This window comes from Arachis ipaensis, chromosome B8 (genome assembly GCF_059453495.1).
Source record: "Arachis ipaensis isolate K30076 ecotype BB chromosome B8, ASM5945349v1, whole genome shotgun sequence".
Lineage (NCBI taxonomy): Eukaryota > Viridiplantae > Streptophyta > Magnoliopsida > Fabales > Fabaceae > Arachis > Arachis ipaensis.
The window spans coordinates 13,840,747-13,849,914 of record NC_142443.1 but is presented as its reverse complement, the minus strand read 5'-3'; the positions used below and the strand labels follow the sequence as shown (position 1 = coordinate 13,849,914).

General features: G+C 32.5%; 1 pseudogene across 1 annotated transcript; it reads right to left on the bottom strand.

Annotated features, from left to right (window-relative positions):
• Positions 1 to 2,734: 2,734 nt before the first annotated feature.
• Positions 2,735 to 5,752, bottom strand: LOC107610520 (glucose-6-phosphate 1-dehydrogenase, cytoplasmic isoform-like; annotated as a pseudogene). Its single transcript, XR_015896688.1, has 10 exons — positions 5,560 to 5,752; positions 5,417 to 5,475; positions 5,133 to 5,230; positions 4,912 to 4,983; positions 4,511 to 4,658; positions 4,293 to 4,421; positions 3,819 to 3,889; positions 3,334 to 3,448; positions 3,115 to 3,160; positions 2,735 to 3,036 (listed from the first exon to the last, which is right to left on the bottom strand). The product of XR_015896688.1 is annotated as a glucose-6-phosphate 1-dehydrogenase, cytoplasmic isoform-like (transcript).
• Between the last annotated feature and the right edge of the window lie 3,416 nt (positions 5,753 to 9,168).

The window sequence follows — 9,168 nt, the reverse complement described above, 5'->3', positions numbered from 1 at the left end:
ATAGTCGAATATAATTATATACACAAACTAAAATATTTTCAATTGTAGTCTCTTTTTCAATCGTAACACATCTAAAATGATTAAGTTATACAAAAAATATTTTTAAAATACATCCAAAATCATAAATCTAAAGTTTAAATTTAAACATTAAAAAATAATTGTAACACATCTAAAATTATGAAGTTATAAAGAAAATATTTTTGAAACACATCCAAAATCATAAATCTAAAATTTAAATTTAAACACTAAAAAACACTTCCAAAATACAGAAATTGTACGTGCAAAAATAATTTAACATTGCAGTATATATGAAAATCTCTTTAGGCCATTTTATTCGATTTTTTATTTCAGAAAAAATCAAAATTTACACAGAATAATAAAAAAAAAAGTAATGGTATCAGAGACCCATCCAAACCTTAGGTAAGTTTTCGGCGTGGACGAACGGCGACGAGGAGGAGGAAGGCGGCGACGAAGATGAGTGTTGACGAAGGGGAATGTGGCGTTGTGAATGAACGCCGAGAAGGAGGAAGACAGCGTTGAGGATGAGCGCAGAAGAGGAAGATGGCGCGGATGAACGACAGAGGTGGCGCGGATGAACGACGGCGGAGGATGACTTCTCAATGTGCGCCTCTGGGTTTTCGATGTGGGGCAAACGTGACTTCTCTCTGCTTCTTTGAGTGTTTTGTATGGGTTTAGTTAATAATTTGATGGTTTAAGATTTATTTTATAATTTTAAAATTAAAATTTTGAATAATTTGAATTTTAGATATGTATTTAAATTATAATATATTAATAATTAAATATATTAAATCTGAAATAGAAATTTAAAATTTAAATTTTAAATTTTAATTTTTTTAGATTGTATTTTGAATGTATATTTAATTTTAAAAAGACAGTAAATCTATTTATAATTTTTAGATGTGTTTATTTTAATTTTTTTAAATTATTGTAATAAAATGCTGAATATTGTACCATTTTTAAAGAATATCTAGTTGAATTGATTAAAAAATACAAGCCCATTTGCTCACTCATTCAAAAATCTAGCTGCACTCTACGTGTAATTGACAAAGCATCCTCTTAGTATAAGGGAATTGTCCGTTGCAGTCTCTCCAACGGTGCGTTTTAGGTTAATGGAGCGTCTCCTACACACCGTGTATATATGATTTATATATGAATCCCACTAGGGATAAATAATAAAAATCACTCTATAAATTACCTAAATTTAAAAATTTTCATTCAATTATTTTACATCAAATTTTAAATTTTAAATTTCCCAATTACAAATTTTAAATTAAAAAAAATCCAATTAGTTATTTCAAAAAAATAACCATCCGAAATCCTAATTTACCAAAACATTTCATTCCAAAACTCTCTTATTTAGCCATCCCACCTTCATCAATAATTATCCCACTTCATCATTGCTGCTTGGCTTGTCACACGCCACTCACCCTAGTAAAAATAACCATCCACTTAAGAATAAAAATAATCATCCGCATACCTAATAAATTGAACATCCAATATATTTTAATTATATATAACTAAATCCAATCCAATCAAAATAATCATCTACATAAAAATTAAAATAATCATCCACACGATTAATTCAAACAGTGGCGTCATTGAGCTTTTGGCGGCATATGCGGGAACCCGTGGCGGCGTCGACTGGAGTCTGTGGCGGCGTCGGCGGCATGGTCGGCCGAGGGTTGCAACGACGCAGGTGAGAAAGACGAGCCTAGCCCAACAAACGCGCAACCGGGAGGTAGAACTTGCTGTCCGCGATGATGGCTGCCTGGAGAGTGGCGCGAAAACAGCAGCAGAGGGCGAGGGGCGTCGGGCTGACCAGCGGAGGTGGAGGCGGTGTCGATGGGAGGCTGTGGCGGCGTCGGTATGGCCGACAGGTAGTGCAGCACCGTGATGTGAGAACTAGAGAAGATGGCAGCGAGTTTTAGACGTGTATTGGAGGTTATAGTGAGATTAGAAATAACAGTACATAATTAAATGAGTTTAAATGCTAATCCTAATTTTTCAAAATTTTAATTTTATCTTCATTTTTTAATGAAGAAGTATAGGGAGCCAATGAAAATTTTGTACAATGTGTATAATGGAAGTTTAGGAAGTATTAGAAATAAAATCATTAGTGTTACATTTTTCTACCAAGTTAAGCTTTTGGGATGAGTGGTTTTATAACATGATATTAGAGTTTTAGATTCAAAAGGTTAAGAGTTCATTCCTTAGTGAATTCCAAAATCAACTTAAATTTCCGTTAGATCATTGGCCCCTAGCAGTGCTCTTTTTTAATTCAATTGTGCACATTTTAATTTTATCTTCATTTTTTAATTCTATTGTACACATTGTATACTAATATTTGTTAATTTAATTTTTCTTGGTGCTAATATATTTGTTATGCGGTATAAAAATAAAATACACTTTGTTTTAAATGCTCTTTTTGTGGGCTCTCCACATTATCCGTTTTTTTTATCAACAATTTAAAATAACCATGAATTGGACCTTTTAAAATAACCATATATTAGTACCAGGACAACTATTTGTTGAGATTTCATTTCTCCATCATAATACCTTTTGTGGATATTTTATTCCTCAGATTGAATAGTAATTTTCAAAAGTAATTTATTAAAAGTAGTTTTCAAAATATAACATTTTAAATATTATAATGGAATGAAGATGAATGAATTAACTTGCTCAACATTAAAGACAAACATAAACAAGTGTATGCAAACCAAATTCGTAACATACCCAACCAACTCAACTTTGAAGAGAGTACATTTCTTAGAAAATCCATAAACTAGTACCACCCATTATATATAGGAGGGCTCCATATAAGGTTTTTATTGTATATACATTATATAAGCAACTAATATCGCGGGCTCTAATATCGCGGGCTCTTTACAACAACGGGTGTTTCAACATAGCCCGCTTTTCGCAGCAATTATCTTTACCGTATGCCTCATAAGGGAGTGGCTTGAACTCCCCTCTATCAATTATGTGCAGTATCGGGGTGAAGATCTTCCATGATGCCTGATATAGTTAAGCACATTACATTAGTCTTTCAAGGATATATGAAACATTGTATCAAACCATGTAACAATTTGTTACCTCCAATTCATCTCTACGAAGGAATTGTTGCTGATCGCCTCCAATCCTGCAAAACACGATACAATTGCCATTATTATTCAACTCAAATCTGTTTCTTTCGTACTATCGAACTGATTGGTAACTCTACCGTTAGTGTTATTATGTGGCATGGATGTATAATAAAATAAGGCTAGAAAAAATTGATAATTCATAAAACATGAACTGGGAAAGTGAACATACGTGTCGAGAATGAGATTCTCATAAGCATCCTGAATGGTAACCCCTTCTTTCCGCGCCGGTAGGACAATTCCTGTTCACTTTGATATGTGGACATCTTCAAATTACCTAGCTTGTACTGCAACAACAGCAGATATCATGGATTTTGTAAAAGACTTATGCAACAAATGCATAATCTAAATCTAACATATAATGGTTTTTAAATACACTTAACATTAAATTATCAAGTGAATGAATACAAGAAATCAATAGATGGAGTGCACTTCTTCAGTGATTCGGCAAGAAGATTTAGTCTAATTATTACAAGTTGAGATAAAAATAAAATAATTTTGGATTTAACCGTGCCAATTCGGCATTTAGATATCACGGAATTTGATTCCAAACAGTGTATTGGGAGATCTATATTTGCTATATGAACATCAAACTTCCAATCTCAATGAATGCATCTGACAATATAGAGAATCGTCGAAACATAGGCGATCATATACCATAAGCTTCATGTAAATAGTTTCTAAAGGCTGTAGGCAGATACGAAACCCATTTCTCCGATGCTTCTGACCTAGACATGCACAAGTTTACAGTGAGGTTTCGTTTTGCAGACATCGATATTTTGATGAATGAGGAAAAATATTGGGAATGGATCCTCTCAATTTTTTTAACAATTAAGGGAGTAAAGTGTGATCTCTCCCCATTAATTTTATAAGTGAGACCAAGAAAAAGAATGAGAGACAGAGCAATGAAGGGTTAGAGATTATACTTTACTCCCTCAATTTTTTTTAACAATTGAGAGGATCTATTCCCAAAAATATTTACTAGAAAACATTTATATTCACTTTCAAAGCCGATAAAGAACATGTATCTATGTTTGTCATGTTTGCGATTATGGATTATTGAGATGATCAACATCTCAATACTTTTTATGTATGAAGAGATAACACCCAAAAATGAAAAAGGTACGGTACCAGAAAATTTCAGGAAAATTTCATGAGGAACATCCTTGAAAATATCATCAGGAACATCCTTGAATTGAACTCGTATCTCTGTTTTTCTAGAATTTAAGGCCATCCCTGCTTTTAGTATGAAAGGAACACCTGATGCCAAAAAGAAAATTATGGAATGCATGACAAGATAATTATGCTTATTTTCCTTTGGAAAGAAAATGCTAAAGATTTTATCATACCTTTCCATTTTTCGTTGTGTATGCACAGAATAACAGCTGCAAAAGTTGGAGTGTTTGAGTCATCAGGTACGGTTGGGTCATCTCTATAGCCTTCATATTGTCCAAGAACAACCTCATTGTCGCCGATAGGTACTACTGATTCAAGAACCTGCATTTTTTGTGACCAATAGAAAACACTTTAGACTTTGACTGCAAGCTATGGAACATCTCAAAATCTAGATAAATATTGAAGTGCAACAACGAAAGGTTCCCGTTATGAAAATATCTCACTGATTCAATTGATATTTGCAAGTATGAGAACCCGATTTAAAAGGAGAACAAGGATTTTCTGCTGATATTGATGGCCTCATATCAGCATAACATGATAATTTTGGCATAAATGGAAGGGAAAATGTGCACACCTTCACTCTCTCATCCCGAATGTGCTCAGGATTGAGAGAAACAGGCCTTTCCATAGCAACCAAGCAAAGAACCTAAACGGTAGAAAAGTGATGAGAAAAATTCAACATATTGGATATCTTATGAGCTATGATTTAACAGAAGCATCCACTTGACAAGACAAAATAATTATAACAATGTCAAAGTATATTATTCTATATCATTATGAAAATGAAGAGCTCACCTGAAGCAGATGGTTTTGAATAATGTCTCGGATAATTCTGCCAAATTAAAAGTTGTACACTGATGATTTATACTTACACAGGCGTAATTAGAGAAATCCTATACAAAACGAATAATAGATGTTCAATATTGATGCATATAAAAAAAATGAAAAATCAAAGTTCAACTTTCAATATCATCAGTGAAAGTAAAATTGCTATACAGAAATTCTTTTCATTAGTATCTCTCACTCATCATTTGAAAGCATCATTGAATAATTTGACCAAAGCAAAATTCTACACATACCCATATTGGTCAAAATATCCACCATGGACTTTAGTTCTAAAATCCTCTTTGAAAATTATCTGCAATGAAATCAGCAGCCAAATGTTCATTTGGTGTGCACATAAAAAAAAAATGTTGACAAGATTAACCCTAAAAGTTACAACCTTGGGTATAAATTCATTATGGCAGGTTCTCAAATTAGACCCAAGATAATTAGGTATCAAGGATTTAACAAGACAAGTCTCAGCTAAAGGCCCCAATGCCGACAGTTCAAAAGCTTTCCAATAAAGCAGAGAAACCTACATCATCCCAATCAAACAATTAAACAAATCAAGATTGACAAAAATCAAATGTGCTAAGAAAAGATCAACTGAAAAGGTAGATGACGATTCATACAGGACATCCAACAGAATGTGATACAAAAGGAGGTTGAGGAAACTTGCATTCCAAGTCAGCAATCGTAGCTGTTATTATCTAGCGCAGAATCTGGGCGCAGCTTATTGTCAAGTCAATGGTGGCAGATGCCTTCTCAGCCTCATGCGTTAGTATTAAGAACCAATATGCAGCATCATGTAAAGCGTTTATGGCAATGCGCTGGCCTTGGAGGGTGGTGAGATCGCAGGAGAGAGCAATGTGGGAGCCAAAGGCTCCCAGGTTGAAGAGAACAGAGGCCTTCTCCAAATGGATGTTGTGCTGAGAAGAGTCCTGATGTGGGTTGAAGGCATTGTACCAAACAAAGATAGGTGGGTTGGGTGAGGTAGTCATGGGGAACAAAGGCTCAATCATGCAAAGGCATTTGAAATAGCGGATGAGGCAGTCCCGGCTCATGGGTAGAGGGAGGTCATCACGCAGCATTTCAAATGGCGCCAAGGTTGAAGAGAACAACAGCCTTCTCCAATTGGATGCTGTTGCGCTGGGAGGAGACCCCACCCTCATGCTCAGAGTAGAAGGCGTCGTACCAGACAAAGACGATGGCGTTGGAGTCCGCGTCGGAGTCCGCGTCGGAGAAGAGTGGCTCAACCATGCAGAGGCATTTGAAGTAGTGGATGAGGCAGTCACGCTGCATGGGAAGGGAGAGGTCCCCTCGCTCCACCATGTCGCTGCGGCATTTGTTTAGGGTTTCGAGAACGCTTTCAACTTTCTGTGCATTGCTCTCTGAGTATATTGTCGTTACCAACTTGCGTAACGGCCGGTACAGCTCCACCGGAATCCGGATCACTCTGCTTCACTGGGACTGACAGCACCTCTTCAGGATTCGTATTCGGGTTCAACAACCTCTGCTTCTTGTTGCTCATGGCGGCGGCGAATCAGGATAGGGTAGGATTAGGAATCGGAAAATCGATGAAAATCGGAATTGGATTTGTAAATTCCGCACCCTCTTTCACATTCCCAGAGCAACTGCGCGAGAAACACTAAATTGCACGTGGGACAGGCGAAACGTCTAAAATACCCTTTATAGGAGGTGAAGTGTATCTATATTCTATAAACTTGCCAATTCAGAGCAACAGACCAATGCGTTGATTATAACTATTTTTTCAGTAATTAGGCTATCTCCACTTACCAAAAGGCTTATGTAAATTCAGACTACTTATCACACTATTCAATTAAACCGTATCTTTAAAATTTTGGTTAATCCAATGTTTATAAGTAAACTAGTGGATGTTTCCATATCCTGCAAAGGATAATACATAAAATTATATAAAAAAATTTTATTAAAATTTAAATAAAAAATATTTATAGTAATTATTATTATAAATATTTTATAACTTAAAAATATTAAAAATAATTAATATTTATTTTAATCAATTTGAATTGGTTGAATGGTTATCTTATTTGTTTGTTTAAGTAAGTATTTGGAGTTCGAATTTCGCCTTGTGTGTAGGGCTGGAAGTGAGTCAAGCCAGCTCATGAGCCAGCTCGAGCTCGACTCGTTAACAGCTCGATAAGCTAAGCTCGTGAGCTGGTGAGCCAAGCTTGAGCTTGAAATTGAGCTCATAAATTAAATGAGCCGAGCTTGAGCTTGGATAAGCTCAGCTCATTAGCTCGTGAGCTGGCTCGATTATATATATATTATAACAATCTTAATTATTTAATATTTATATTTATTTTTTACATAGAATTTTAATATAGGACATAAATAAAAAATTTATAATTTATTGATAGATAAATAATATATAAAATTAATCTTTTCAAATATTTTTAAAAATATATAAATTATAATTTATTGATATAAAATTATAGATTATGTATTTATGTTTCTCTTATTTGAGCCAGCTCGTGAGCTTGAGCCAGCTCGTGAGCTTTTGGTGAGCCGAGCTTGAGCTTAAGAAATAAGCTCGATTGTTAATGAGTCGAGCCGTGAGCCAAGCTCAATTTTCGTGAGCCGAGCTTGAGCTTGGTCTAGCTCGGCTCAGCTCGGCTCACTTCCAGCCCTACTTGTGTGTATAATAATTTATTAGTTAGCGACAAACCCTTAATAAATAGAGCATCAATATGTGGTGGATTAGTCATCGACTTGTCGAGTTAAGAAATTCGTACAAAAAAAATTGTATGTCTTTAAAATAGATTAATTTTTCATTAATAGCAATACTCATGGACTTTTGTCTTTGTTGAAATTTACTTGGGACAATTTTATTTGTTTGTATTATATTCATTATTGAAGTCAAAACAATATGATCAACCTTGTTACTTGTTAAAACTTCACATTTTATGAAATGATTTCTAAATTTTCAAATTCATAAACTTATGTCATTACAAAAGTTATTAGATCAATTAATATTTCTTGGTAATATAGTGTACCAAAACACCATCGTTGAGTATTAGTTAGTGTGAAAAGAAACCAATAACAACTTTTGTTATTCAATATATAATTTATTCTATTGAAAAATAAATTAATATTTTCTAAATTTGTAAATATATTTTCTTCTAATTTCTTACATTGTTTTATTTGATAGTATTTACCATTAAAAAATAGCAAATGACCATACTATTTTACAATATATATGATGTACAAAGTAATTTCTTATCTTAAAATTAATTTTGGTTAGTGAGATAGAATTTAAATTTTTTTTATTTTCTTACTCAAATTTAAATTTAAATTTAAAATTGATTAACAACTCTTTTTTTTAATTTCAATAAAAAAATAAATTGATTAGATACAAAATATTCAGCATTTAATAATTTCAATCATTTAAATTTTAATTACCGAAAATTGGATTAAAAATTAATTATAAACTTAGTAATCGATAATATATATTATATATATTATATTAGTACGTAAATAATAATATCCAATATATTAATTATTTAATTTTTTTGACAGAATTAACGTATAATCTATTGAGGATTGATTTATTATCCAAATTTTTTTTCATAAACTTTGTAATATGTAAAAATAGTGATCTTATTTTTTATTATTATTTAAAAAATTCTTCATAATTTTTTAATTATGTAATTAACTTAATTAATAATCTTTATTATTGCTTTTATACTAAAAAAATATCAATTTATATTATTTACATATTTTTCACTACTAATAAATAAATAAATATTTGTACTATTATACTTGTTATCTTAGATAATGACTTAAGTTATTTATTTTGTATGTTAAATAATATTTTGTATGTTACATTTATTAAATATTAAGATGAAAAAATTATTCAATAAATTATATAAATAATCATTACAGAAAAGAAAAAAAAATTATATATCATATATAATAATTCTTGATATATATAGTGTCATGTATATATTAAAATTATCTATTTTAATTA